General features: G+C 34.6%; 1 long non-coding RNA gene across 1 annotated transcript in view; it reads right to left on the reverse strand.

The window, feature by feature from the left end:
• LOC116157735 (uncharacterized) overlaps window positions 1-15,301 on the reverse strand; it is a 200,789-nt gene that overhangs the window by 108,894 nt on the left and 76,594 nt on the right. The gene's annotated exons all lie outside the window — the stretch shown is intronic.

Here is a 15,301-nt window from a genome sequence, read left to right on the forward strand (position 1 = left end):
CAGGATATTATACACTTTTTTGTGATTGTAAATCAATATAATCACTTTGAAAAAATTGTTGGCATTATCCACTAAAATTTAATCAAATTATACTCTATGACCAGAAATTCCACTGCAAAGTATTAACATGGACACAGCTTTTAACATCAAGTATTCCTATAAATAAATTTATCTTTTGAAATGAGTTTTATAGCCTAGACCTTGTATGTACTGACCTGCATAATATCAAAAATATAGTTGTATACTTTTATTATATATCTAAAAACAAAGCCTACAATAAAACATTAAAGCAATCATGACTGAATCTTAAAACATCACAAAACACCAAAAACGCACATATATGTTCAGCCCAAGACATGTACAAACATTCAGAGCAGCATTATTTGTAATAGCCTAAAACTGGAAATAACACAAATGTCCATCCACAGTAGAACAGCTACAAAATGAACAAACTAATGTCACACATAAATGCTACGTATATAAACATAAATAAATCTCTTTAGTGAAAGAAGCTAGATATAAAAAGAATACATAATACATGCTGATTTCATTTTTATAAAGCTCCAACTTGGCTAAAATTAAACTATAGTATTAGAAATTAGAATATTGGCAGGGAGGGTATAGCTCAAGTGGTAGAGTACATGCTTGGCATGCAGGAGGTCCTGAGTTCAATCCCCAATACCTCCTCTAAAAAAAACAAATAAGTAAACCTGGTTACCTGTCCCCAACCAAATAAAATAAAATAAAATAAAATAAAATAAAATAAAATAAAATAAAATAGTCTCTTCATATTAAAAAAAAAAAAGAAGTTAGAATACTGGTTAACTTTGGGATGAAAAATGGGAGTAATTATAGGGGTTAATATGAAGGGAGCTTCTTGGTTCCTGATAATGTTCTATCTTTTTAACTTCTTGACCTATTCACTTATAAAATTATACTTTGCTGTATGTATATCATACCTCAATAAAAAATTGATTGAAAATAAAGTTGTAATGCTATAATTGGCTTTCCAGGTTCAAAGCATTGACAGAGACATACATTTTATGTAATACAATACCTGATGCAAGATATATACATGCTTTTAAAACTAAGACCTAGAGCTGTGTTACAATTTACTTACTATCAAATGTTAAGTAAAAAATTTTTAAATAAAAAATTCATATTTTTTACTCTCATTTTTGTATGTGGTGTGTGTGTGAGAGACAGAAGGAGACAGACAGAGACAGAGATGCACAGAGAGAGACAGAGAAGAAGAGAAAGACAGAGTTCCTAATTGTGTGGCAATTTGTTATGGAATTCTTTTCTGGGTCAGATTTTTTCAAAGGTTTTGTCCCAGTTTTCAAAACTAAAGTTAGTTTTTAGAGACAAATGGCTTAATTACAACAACTGTTGGAAAAACATAGAATTTAATGCCATCAGTGAAGTTTTTCAGAACAAAATTTTGTGACAAGATTAAATTTGATCACCAATAATTCACTTTAAAACAATTAATATGAAATGTATAGATCTTAAGGAAAGAAAAGATACACTTAAACTGACAAATCTAGAAACTATAAAAAATAAAAATGGCAGGGGAGTCTTAGAACTCAATCTCACTTAGTACAAATTGCACTATACAAATGAGAAAATATACATCCAGCATAGTACTCAATGGTGAAAAACTGAAAGCCTTCCCACTAAAATCTGGGACAAGACAAAGATGCGCGCTCTCACCACTTCTATTCAACATAGTCTTGGAAGTCCTAGCTATAGCAATCAGGCAAGAAAAAGAAATAAAAGGGATCCAAATTGTAAGAGATGATGTAAAACTGTCACTATATGCAGATGACATGATACAAAAAAACCCTAAAAGATCCACACACAAACTACTATAGCTGATAAAATAATTTAGTAAGGTAGCGGGATACAAGACTAACATACAAAAATCAATTGCATTTCTTTACACTGATAATGAATTAGCAGGAAAGAAACTAAAAGAGAAATCACTGAAACCAAAGAAGTAATAACTTATATTTGAAAAAATGTTCAGTAATTTAATTTCTAGTTTTCCTTCTATTCTTTTTAACCCCATAGCAATATTAAGAATATAAAGTTGGTTTCTTTAAAGTATTTGAAACATATTTCTTTTCTAATAGCATTATGTTTTGGCTCTTCAAAGTGTTCTATTGACATTTTCAATATCTGAAATGGAATTGTTGAACTCAAAGTACACTGAAAAAATACTGCAGTGAAACTCACTATAGGCAACACATTAAATCCATGGAATCCATTATACCCCAGGTGACTCAGTATTAATGGTAATGAAACAGAAACCAAGACCATTTCTAACTGTAGAGTAGAACAACTTTCAGTAGTATTTCTTCAGTTGAATTTTTATCTTATTAATTAATAAAGGGCTCATTCCTAAATACCAGTCATATGCTCTATATACACTGCCTTAGAAAATTAAGAAAGTCCTGCTAACATTCTTGATTTTTTTTAACTCCATTATCTAATTATTCCAAATTATATGTCAAGGTACAGATTTGCAAAAAAACAAAACAAAAAAAACAGTGACTTGAAGATTATTTCTTAAATGCTTGGAAACTTTGTGGTGTGAGGATTATATTTATCCTAATTTATCTCTGTAAGCATACACAGACAGACGCATTAGCATCAAGATGCTGGTTTCCACAAAGTACAGGAAGTTCTCCAACTTTGGTATTTATGTACTTTTTAAAAAGTTATAACAGTTATCCAGATCTGAAAATGTAACCCATAACTTATTTATCATTGACAAATGTGTTCTTGCTATTTATGTATCGTAACAGATTTTAAACCACTGAAGAAAATAAATGAAAAAGTTTCTTTTACTGAAAACAGCTGTAGCCGACTCAAAATTAACTATTTCAAAGATTCATGGAAAGTTCCAGAAGGCAGGCTAAAGGCTGAAATGGTACAAATTTTATAGCATTCCTATATCAGAGTTTTAGGATAATCATATATTTTCACTTTCTAAATTTGATTTTCATGAGACTAGTCCATAACAATATGTCTCTGGTCAATTTAATACATGCATTAAAAAGCTGTTCAAAATATACTGCATACTTAAATCTATAGTTTAATTAAAAGAATTATAAAAAATAAAGAGAATATAATCATGGGTAATTTATAGAAAGATTATGGGAAGAGGGGATAAGTTACATAAGAATCATTTAAAAAACAAAATTCAGCTGAGAAAATTTGCAGATCTAATCAGCTCTGTTAAACAATTTATGAATTGAGCAGCATTTCATATAATAAGTAGAGAGATACTCTGAGGAGCCGTATAATTGGAAGGTTTTCATAGGCAGAAGGAGGGTGGAACAAAGAAATTATTAGCCAAAGAAAGAACTGTTTCAGGCCAAGTCATCTTCTTTTGGGTGGAAGGGAACTGCAAGGATGTTATTATGCAGATTACTTCATTAGTGCTGATCAGGACATTTCAGATTGTCTGTTTAAAGGTCACATTCTTGAGAGAGGATGAAACTGCAATTAAGTCTTGGTTTGCTGTGCTAGGGGTAAATGACTCCATTGTGGGCCTGTTGTTTCTTTTTTTAAAAAAACAATTCTTCCCTTTTGATTAATATATGCCTAAGAGATCTGATAAAAAAAAATTAGGACATTAGTGACACTCTTTGCTACTGCTCTGTAGTTCTTACACCTTTCACTGATACTCTATGATATTCATAGGTCATTACTTCAGGTTCACAATATTTCAGTTTGTCATTATCTTTGCTCCTTCTCTAATGCTCTAGACTTACGGGGTCATTTGATTGGTAGTTAGCAGCTACAAACATGCATCTAAAGCTTATGAGAGAATACAGCACACTAGGGAGATTATAAGCAGGATAATTCCCAATATTTGGAGTGCACTTCAGAGCCATGGTCCCCAAGACCCAAACCAATCAAAACAAGACCCTGCTGAAGGAATTACCTTTTTAAGACAAATGTCTTGCTCAGTGATTTTACATAACTGAATTTCAACCTCCCTAGAAGACCCAATTCAGATACAGTAGATGGTGTTGGCCAAAGCACAGATACCTCCTTGTTCAGCTAAAAGAAATCAAGGGCCATCTTTTATCAAGAATAACCTTGGCTAAGAAGGATCTTTGCTGGGCAGCTGTTGTCTCAACAACAAAATCTGCCATGTCCCCAAGAGTGAAGGAGAGGTTTCTAATTATATTCCTATTTGTATTTACTCCTAACCAGGGAATGGGTCTATTCACAAGGACTGCTGTGTTTAACCATTCAGTCCAAGGGTTAGTCAGGTTTTTAGTGCATGTGGGAAGAGAATCTCCTAGCTTGAAATAAAGAGTCATCCTAAATGCTCTGCAAAGACGGGTGCTCCTGGAGAGATTATAGTGACTGGGGGCAAATACGATCTAGGTAGTTATGGACAGATCAGAACCTTTGATGACAAATCTAGCAATCTGAAAGGTTACCAGAGTAACAGAAAGGAAAAGAAGAGTTCCATGCTTAAAGTATGATGTCTTTGATCCACAGTCTTAAGTGGAAGCAATCTACCTAGATGTCAGCTACTTCTCTACCTTGTCAATTTGATTTGGAAGTCTCCAGCATTTGTACAGGACCAGGTATCAGGTGGGGTCTTCTTTAGCTGTGGGATGTGTACCCCTGGTTCAGTTTCTTCCTGTTTTGTAGCAATGTCAGTGGTCAGTGCTTGGTAAGGTCCCTTCCAAGGAGACTTAGGGGCAGTCTTTGTTCTTAGTAATTGCAAATCAGAAGGGTGGGAGAAAATTAGAAACACTAGTTTGCTGAGTCATAGCCAGATATTTGAGGAAACCAGAAGACTCAGAATCCAGTCTAGTTTACAGGTATATAACAAAACTTCAAAGACAATTAACAGAAGTAGAATCTAATATCTACAAAGAAGCAAATATGGTTTCACAATGACCCCCATTTTAACCAATGGTAATCATAGTAAAACTAATTTGTTTGTATTCAACTTGCCCTGATTATTTATATAAGTACACCAAGAATAGTGACTGAACATGTAAACTTTTTGTAAAATTGCTCTGTTGAAACTTTTTATAAGGTGTCTCAGACTGAACTCTCAAAAGGGTCTGAAGACAGGAAACCAAGCCAAGAATACTGCCAACAGATTTTACCTGAAATACCATTTCAGTCAAAGCCTCGGTAATAAAGTCAATGTTTCCAATTGGGTCCTGTTACAAGGAGAACAGATTCCTACTGAACTTGTGCAAAGAGATATATTGTCATGAAAATATACATACTCATTGAGAGTTTCTGAATTCTGGAGAAATCAGGCAGAGAGAAAAAGTAAATGTTTCATCTCTGTTCACAAAAGGTATACCTTACTAAATTATTGATAGCTTAAGAGAAAAGATTTCTTTAATTCTGGGAAAAACATGAAAGAACCAGCAATATTTCAAACACAAAGTCATAAAAATTATAACTACCCTTATCAATTTATTCAGCCCTTCATTATTAATTCTTGTTTCACCTGAATCAGTTTCTCCATTAGTTCTCCTGACCTTGCCTGATGATTGAAGGTGATAGGGACAGTGTAATTCCAAGAAGTCTGCAAAGTTATCATTAAGGCTCATATGATTTTCCCAGTGAAGTAGGTGCCTCAATCACTGGAGATTGTGGAAGATACACCCCAAGTGGGTAGAAAATTTTTCTAACAGTTTCATTCTAATAGTTTCTGATAGTTTCTTTGCCACTGTGAGAGCATCAGCCTTTGGGCAGGGGAAATGCTTAAGCTCATCTAAAAATATACATACAATGATAATAAGATAATGATAACTCATACTAATTGGTGTCTGAATTAAGTTCAGCTGCAGATGTTCAAAGGGTCCAGAGGGAAGAGATCTGAGGCCTTTCAGGACAAAAAAATAGTTTTTCTAAGATGCTCTGTGGTGCCTAAAGGAATGCAAACTGAAAAATAGAGCTTGTCAGGGAGCCAGGAAGAACCAAGTAGATGTTTGGGGGTCTTTTATTGCCACAATTTTTTTTTTTTTAATTTACAGCCACTGTTTACCCAACTTAATTTCTTTAACTCAGAAGCAGATTGTTGCCATGTTACAAGAACATCAGGATGGCAAAAGTATGGCAATGTGGGGTCATTTTTTTTGTACAAGTGGAATAGACTTCATCCACATGTGCCACAATCTTCACAGATTCTATTGTTGATGTCTGTATAGAAGTCATCCAGGGCACTTCCTTGATACTCAGGTTCAGTCCCATTAGTGTGAGCCTCAATTTTGATAACAGCGATTTCAGAAGGTAAGAGAATATCAGTAAGAAAGTCATGTACTTGTTGCTCATTGTCAAAGATCTAATGAGAATTCACTACAATGGAACTGACAAGGAAATTTGGTTATTTCTGTGATGCACATGATTTTAAGATAGCAATGAGAATGACATGTGATGACAATGTACCAGGACAAATTAGATCTTTAGGAATTTCAAACAATTTCTAGAATAACTTATAATAATACTCACCTGCACAATATAACCTAAGACGGTTTATCATCCCCTATTTTACAATGCTTCCCATGTAACTTAGCATACCAAATAAGCCCACTAGTGTACTTTTTTTTGTAAGGAAAGAGAACAAATCTTGAAATGTTCCAGGGACCCTCTGAAAAATTTTAGTTGGTTCAACATCAAAAAGGCTTTATTTAGAATTTGATTCTTCAAAAGTATGTCAAGATAGGATCATAGGTCATTATGAAACAACAATTACCTATTTATCTAAATAGGACCAATAGGATCACAGATCATTATGAAATAGTAGTTATCTATTTGTCCAAAGTGACAATAAAAGATTTCAGACATATACAGCAGGTTAAATGGTTGTTAGTAAAATTTAGGTCTTACTATTAAGAAGATTCAATTTTCTTATGTAATCAAAGACTTGATAAACACAGGGAATTATTTTTGTCAAAATACAGAATCCTTGTTTTCTAGGCAGATGAAAATATTTTTACCTTTAAAAGGAAAAGAAAAGGTAAAGAAAAACCTTTCATTCTCTCTTACTATCAAGAGCAGACTGGTACTCCAATAAAACATTGTTTCTTTTAGCAGATGAAAGAAAATTAATTTCTAGATTAACATAAATACAGTATTGCTATTAAAGCTCATTATTAAACCCCCCACACTAACAACTCAACTTTATTCAGTTTGATTACACAAGATTCCTTCTCTCTCATCTTTTTCTCTTCCTTACTTTGTATATCCATAGTTTGTCCTTCATTTTCTTCTTTCCCATTCTGATAACCAAAAGTTTTAGTTTCGATAAAATTACTACTCTCATTTCCTTTAACAAGAATCCATCCCCAAATCTCATACTTTTCCTTAGCTGAAAAACGCATCCTACTTTCTGTGCATACAGTGTTGTTTCCCTTATTATTTCTAATAGTTTTAATTACATATGTACATTAGAAGTCTTAACCCTTAGCAACCTTAATTTCTAACAAAAACTAAGAAGAAAGCAACTGTAAACTGTATGCCATCCTAGCATTTTTTTTAATTGGTAAATTTATGAACATATTTCATCATCTCTAGCTACATGTGATTCTTCACAATACAGTCTTTCAATGTGACACAAAATATGCACACCGATACACCGAAATTTATCTCTGCAATAAGAAGCCAAAAGTAGATAAACCTACCTATGTTCAGTAATTACTGTTTCACTATTTTGTTTTATTTAGAATTGATCTAGATATATAATAAATTTCTATCATTTAATTTAACTTAGCAAAATCCTAAAGTTTCAAGTTACCAAAAAGATTTTGGAAGCTATTTTGAACTATCCAGATCATAAAATATAATTGTTGCTAAAAAGTTTATCTATGAACTCTTACATCATTTATATCTATCTGAACCATTTGCTCCCAATAATTATGTTTAGATTACCCACAAAAACTTCATGAGACATTAGACAAAATCAGCTATCAACCTAAGCTATTTTTCTTGCTGACAAATTTCTCAGCATAGATAACATGATTATGACTAGTAAACCCAGGTAGAATAAAAGTTGTTTATCTACATTACATTCAATGCTGATAACTTTAAAGATATGCCTGTTTTAATTAATGAGCTCAAACTAACTTTTATTTACAAAAAATTATTCCAGATCATGTGAATTTGAAAAGCATTTAAGTTAGTTTCTCTTACATTTCTCAGAACTTTAAAATGTCGATCCTTTCAAGCATTTGCCTTAAATCAACTAAAGCTCTTTTACAAATTAATTCTGGCAATACAATCTGGAGGTAGAAAACATCACACATCTACAATACACATATATATGTTAGGTAGTTATAGAAATGGGGGCACTGGGCAGATAAGGTGGAGGAGAGGGAGGATGGCCCAGAAGATGGCGATACGTCTCCCTTCAGCATAGAGTCTTTACTTCCTCTAAATGACTACCAGCAAGAAACTGGTTGGGACTGGATGGCGACGAGGTAGTGACAAAGACCTAAAGGGACATGACTCAATGCTCATTGTAATATAATTAGCATTGCAGTTTAGCCCCACCCCCCATGGGTTTCTCTGTGTACACAGTGGATATGGACATGCGCAAAAGGAGGCGGGCATGCCTAAGCACTCCAGGGTCAAGAGCCAACAATCAATCAAGAGACCAACAGGGTATATGAGAAGGGGCAAATAAAGACCACTGCCATTCGCTCTTAGATCAGCCCACCTCCCATTCTTGGAGGTGTACTTTCACTTTGCTAATAAAATCTTTAAAATCTTAACTACACAACGCTTTTGTCTCCTGTCTGAATTATTCTCTTTTGGTTGAGACAAGAACCGAGGGGTTCCCCTTTTGGGTTAACATACAGATATACACAACATACAGACAGATGCAGAGACATACTTACTATTATTTGTGGAGAATATTTGTAAGATTTCTCATTAGCCCAATTTCTAAAACCTCTTATCTTTTTGTTTCTCCTGATGAGAATCTTCTTCCTAAAGTCTGCATTTCAAAGAAAGGCTCCTAGGTCGTAGAGAAAATGGTGGTAGGAAATCTGTACCACAAAGGCACAGATTAAGTGCAGGACAATTCTGTTTCCAATATCTTGATCTGTTTAAGCATTTTTGCAAGGAAAAGGCAAGCTTTGTGGAGTTGAGGTGGAAAAAAAAGTGAACTTTTAACTTCTAGAGCCACTCCTTTAGCCCTACAGAGATTTGCAAGACAAAGACGGTTGTTCCAATTTCCCTAAATGTGTAGCTTTTGTTTTATGTACCTTTCATATCAAATTTTTAATTAGCCTTTTGCAATGAATCTTTCAATGATACTATTCTGGAATTTTGAAATCTTTCAGAGGCTTCTGCATACTAATTAAAATAGCTATCCCATTCTGTATGCTTAACTTGGCACTCCTTGTCTTTAAGTGCACTTTGTAAATGATCTTATCTATTTGAAGTATTCCTCATAATGGCCATTGTAATTTCCCCTGAGGACTGGCAGCAGTTTGGTAGATCTTCGGCCCAAATGTAGTTCAATCCACATTTCTATTTAGCAGCGTCTAGCCACAACTGGGCTGTAACTCATGTTTCTATTTGGCCATATTTTAGAGCCCCTAACCTGATGACTACCAGCCAATCAAGCTTCGCAAGATTTTGCCATTTTTGTAAATATCTACAGTTTCTAGGGTCACAGGTCTCAGACATACAATAAGTTAGGTGTGCTGGAAGGCGGAGCATCAACTCTTTGGGTATAAAGAGTCCTTTAACAATTATCCTTTATATATATAAAACAATACAAATAAACATGTATGCCTTAATATAGTAGCACTAACCATGGGATACTACTGCCTCCTGGCCAAAAGAAGGCCCTGTACGCACCACCACCAATTTCTGTGAAACTCTGGCCTGGGGAAGTGATTGAACCAGCAGACCCGAAGGAATGGGGGCTGTGGACAGATTCCAAACAAAATGGAGAACTGCAGCTACCACCAACAGTTACCAACATGGGATCTGGGACTAGATTCAAGGCGGGGTTTCTACTCAAAAAACCTGGAAATTGTGGTCTGAAAGGTAAGGCACTTGGCTCCAGGCAGAACTGTCTGCCCAGAGCAGAATCATCTACCAGTTCAAGCTGACCTGCTTGTACGCGAAAGTCAGATTGCGATTCAAATGCAGACAGTGGAGCTCATTCTGAGACAAACTCACCAACAGCCCCCTGAAACAACCCCAGAAAAACTAATTAATACTAATTACTCAAAAGGGTTCTCAGGGCACCACACCTGCATTTCTCCTTGTTCCTGAATGCCATCTGACAAGAAAATCATTAGCAAAAGAAAAGAAAGCATTGTTTTATGACCTTCTTTTGGGGGGAAGGGAAAGAAAAGAGGTCTTGTTATGCAGAATACCTCACTAGTGCTGATAAGGAAACTTCAGATTGTCTGTTTAAGGGTCACATTCCTGGGATAAACAAACTGTAATTCTGCAATTAAGTTGTGGTTTGCTATCCTGGGGGTAAACGACTCTATTTGGAGCCTTTGAGTCTTTTTCTTTTTTTTTCAGCACACCTAACAAAGTAATAAAACTCTAAGTCTCAGTTTCCTAATTTATAAGCAATACTAATACCTCCGATTGCCTCTTCGCAGGGTTATTACTGTGAAGACAAACGTAACCATACAGTATGAAAGCAACCGATAAACTGCAAAGTGCTTTAAGTCTATGACTAGAAGGCATCTGTTCAATTACATGAGAAATCCTTCAGCCCATAAAGAAATAAATAGCTAGTGGACATCTTTGGCAGTGAAATTTCTCCCCTAGGACTCTCCCTAGTGGTTCAATTCCAGAAGACTGAGCAGAACTCTGGGAAAACACAGAACCAAATCTGACATGTTTCAAGGGTGGTGAGAAGCTGTGTGGCACAGCAGCTTTTAGAGAGAAGTCTGCACTGGTGTCCTGGGGGAAGCAACACCATGATCCAAGGAAGACATCAGACCCCCACATGCTCAAACAGACTGGGATTGTGGAAGAAATGGTAATGACCAGATTAGCCCTGGCTTCTTGAGGAGAACACAAATCTCACTCCTAGGTCTGCTTTCTCTCCTAAATTGTTGTGTCTATTAGCACTAATATTTTCTCTCCTCAGCTCTTTTTCCCTTGCTCTTTCTCATGTACTCCAAGCGCAGACAGCTTAGCAAAACTGCAGATGCTAGCCCGAAAAGTTACTTTATTCTGGACCTAGGGTTATTACAGTTTTTAAATTAATATTTCCTTTGGCCCACATTTCACTTTTGTTTATATTTTCCTCTGACAATCTAAGTCCTACTTGAAAAGAGTCATTTATAAGGCAGCATCTGATGCTGGCCTCCATGAATAACGGGGATGAACCTGACATCAGCAATAATCAAATACACCATGTGAAGGACTCTAGGACAGCTCCTCAAAGTTAATTCCTAAGAGCCTCTTTGTAAAATATATTCACAGAGACAGACACTGAAAGCTGAAGAGTTTTTCTTCTTATTTCCCTTTCTTTGCTAAACTTGATCTTTTTGATAGATGGGTCTACAAGGAGAAATTTACAAGAAATTTGGGAAAAAAATTAGAATCTCCAAGATAGTTACCTACAGAGCTTGATGCCTGAGGTCATCAATAAATATATGAATTTATTATAAAGTATTCAGAAGAATACGATAGAGTTTTGGGAATTTCAGAACAATAGTTTTTTGCATGGTACCAACAGAAAAGTGTCACCTTGAGAAGTAAAAGAGCACATTCTGGAGATTCTTCCAATAGATAAACTTTAATTCTCAAAGCACTCTCAAGTCTGTCTATCAAACAAATGTGTAAAAACATGGTAATATCAGTATAGCAAAATTTTTACATTGCTTTTTCTTTAATTGTCCAGAGAAGAGAAAAAAATATTTTTCTTACTGCAATCAGGGACAATTTCATCTCTAACTGTTTAGAGAAACAGTTAAATTGTCCACAGAGGCACAAAATCCATACATTCAGTATTCTGAATGTTCGGTTAAGCCTTTTGGTTATATCCTGTTGTGCAGTTCTAGCCACTCTTCTAAGTCACCACCGCTCAGCTCCTCCTTTCTGACCATAATTTTCTCTAGTTGATTTCTTCCCCAGTTTTCAATGACTGTTTATCAGCCAATCAGTTGAAGTCTCCAGGTTTAACCTTATAGTCAGCCTTTCCTACCTGGATACATAGGTAAGGCCCTCCACAGAGTTCTGAATCATTTCCATGGGCCCTTTTCTCTTTATCTCTGTGTATATACTTATAACAGAAAACACATACACACACACACAAATGTGCCACGTGAAATCTGAATAAAGTCTGTAGTTAACTTAATAGTATTGTACCAACGTTAATGTCTTAGTTTTGTGTAAGTATATCATGGCTCTATAAAATACAACATTAGAAGATGATGGAAGGGCGTAAGACTGTTTTGCACTACCTTTGCAACTCTTCTGCAAGTGTAGCATTATTTCATCAAAAGTTTAAAAATGTACCAGATACTGCCACTGAAATATCTACTATTTCCCCAAATTTCATATACTTTTTTTCTACCAATTTGCTTAATTTCCCATCATCTATATGTTATTTATTCTTTGCTCAGGAAATTTATTCTTTTTTCATAGATTATTTTTTCATAGTCCATACTAATTCCTCAGCATGTATTCCTTTAAACATTCTGTTTACATTTTTACTCACATGGCTTAATGCCCCCAACATATACCATAGGAGTTATAAAGTCAGGAATGAAAATAATTTTTTTCTTTCTCCATCCTAACTCCTATTTATCTTTCCTTGAAAGGAAACTTTTATCTTATTCCACTTACTCAGAGATCCCATTCTCCTATCCTAAGAATTTACGTTCCAGCATCCCCTACTTTTCTAATTAATTTTTCCAACGTCAAGTTCTTTAATAGATCTGAAGTGTTACACAGAATTATATATTTCTTATAACTTTTTCCCTAATCTCTCCATTGAGTTTAAAAATTAGGTACTTCCTAATCTAGATCTGCACCATCTATTAAGGTAGGTGTAGCTGCATATGGCAACTGAGCACCTGAAATGTGGCTTATCTAGTAAAGAGGCTCAGTAAGTATAAAATATTTACCAGACTTCAGACACTTACTATGAAAACAATATAAAATACCTTATTAATTTTATATTGATTACAGTTTGAGATAATAATATGGATATATTATATTAAATAAAGTATGTTACTAAACATAATTGTACCTGTTTCTTTTACACTTCTAATGTAGTTACTAGAATATTTAAAACTATAAATATTTCTTGCAATATATTTCTCCAGAAAAGGGTGTGGCTGTGAGCTAGTAGCAGTCAACACTTAAAGGAACAGTGGTCCTGGAAAGGGATCTGCATTGGGCACCAGCAGCATACAGGATAAACTTCCAGTCTCCCAACTCTTTCTTCACTATATACCCTACACCACTGAATTTATCTATTGAGTTCCTATTGTCAGTGTGGTATTTCTCAGTTCTAGAATTGTAATTGTTTTCTTACATTAGTTCTCTTGTGTAATTCATCATCTTTTCATCTATTTTCTTGAAAATAATAATCCATTAAAAAAAACTATATCCAATAACTCCACTATCTGGGTTAACTATGGTTATCTTCCTACTGTCTCTTTTCATTCTATTTTGAAGTTGGTTGGTAATTTTTTATTACAGATAAAATATTTTGTATGAGAAATAGTAAAGGTACTGCCTGATGTTCTGCCTCAGTAGTGAGTTCACTCTCTTCACTAGAAGGCAGATAGAAAAGGGACACATCATCCCACTCTAATCAAATGCCAAGCTGATTGGGGTTGGGTTATATTCCTAGTAAGACTCAGTCTACCTCTGCTGTACCTCTCAGGACACAGATCTCTACATCTGCAAATGAGAGTCTTGAGTACTCCTTCTCCCTAAATGATCCTAAACTAGAAATTTTGCCTTTTCAGGATTACAAGATAGCAAAAAAACTCAGTTTTGCCTTTCAGCTACTTTCTGCTGACTTTTAACCTCTCTTTCTGTAGAGCTTAAAAATTAGAAAATGTCTAGAGGGAGAAATTAGTGTTGAATGTTGGGCTCACTCCAGATCCCTAGTCCCTCAAGCCTTGGCAGCCTCACTCCAGTTTTGGTCTCTCCAGGACTATGAAACTGTTGAAAACTCTGCTGGCTTTTCTGCCTCTAAGCAGCCAACTTCTGCCCAATTTCTTGGTCTCTATTGTTCTTTGAATTGACAAATGATCTGAAAGAGAAAATGTACACAGAATCCCTGGAAAGTAGACTTCCTAATTTTTGACTGTCTAAGCCATCTTCTCATGTCTCAAAAGATGACATATATATGTGTATATATGAAATTATATATATTTGTATGTGTGTGTATATACATACACACACACAATCTAATCTATATCTGGCTTTTCTACTGATTTTGGGTGAAGTAGTTGGTCTGCTACAAGCTAACTAATCATTAAGGCCGCAATCATCTTAACAAGTGCTTTCAAAGTTCAATCTTAAAAATAGTTTTTGTCATTCATTAAGTAACTAGTTTTACTAAGCACCTACCTTGCTGAAAATTCTGATCCAGGTGCTCATGTAGTAAGGAAACAAATAAGGTCTATGTTCTCAGTAGGATGTTATAATCTTCTGGGCTCATTTAGAAGCCTCAATAGATAGTTTTCCTATAAAATTTCATTATTTCCATGTTAGTGACAATGCCCTTCCCACCCATCTCTCCATCTGAAAATTATTCCACAGCTGTTCTTTTATACTGGTTAATGTAGGAAATGGAGCTAATATTTATGGAGTGCTAAATGCTTTCTATGCATTATCAATGTTAATCTTTATTGTTGTTTAGATTTTTATCTCTATTAAATAATTGAGTCTACTGAGATTAAAAAATAGTATGTGAAAATTAATTAAATGGAAGAAATATTATGCAAACTTAGGTCCATTTAACTCCAATGCCTATATATTTCTGCTGCCAAGCATTTTCTCTATATGGCATCTGCCTTACGTAAATGCAACTATAATCTCTCAAAAAGAACACAGCCCACTAGAAATTATGTGAACTAGAAAAGATGTTTTATTATTTAATTTTTTGGTATTCACTTCTTCTGTACCTAATATTTATTAGATTTGCTGTCTGTTATCTATTTGGCCCTTTATCATTTTATTTATTCTCTAGTCAAATCAGCCTTTATTTCATCTCGAGGATTTTTAAATGTATATGTTGCATTAATGAATAACTTAAAAATATTTCCCTATTTTACCATGCCCCTTGAACTATAAA

Source organism: Camelus dromedarius, chromosome 1, assembly GCF_036321535.1.
Source record: "Camelus dromedarius isolate mCamDro1 chromosome 1, mCamDro1.pat, whole genome shotgun sequence".
Lineage (NCBI taxonomy): Eukaryota > Metazoa > Chordata > Mammalia > Artiodactyla > Camelidae > Camelus > Camelus dromedarius.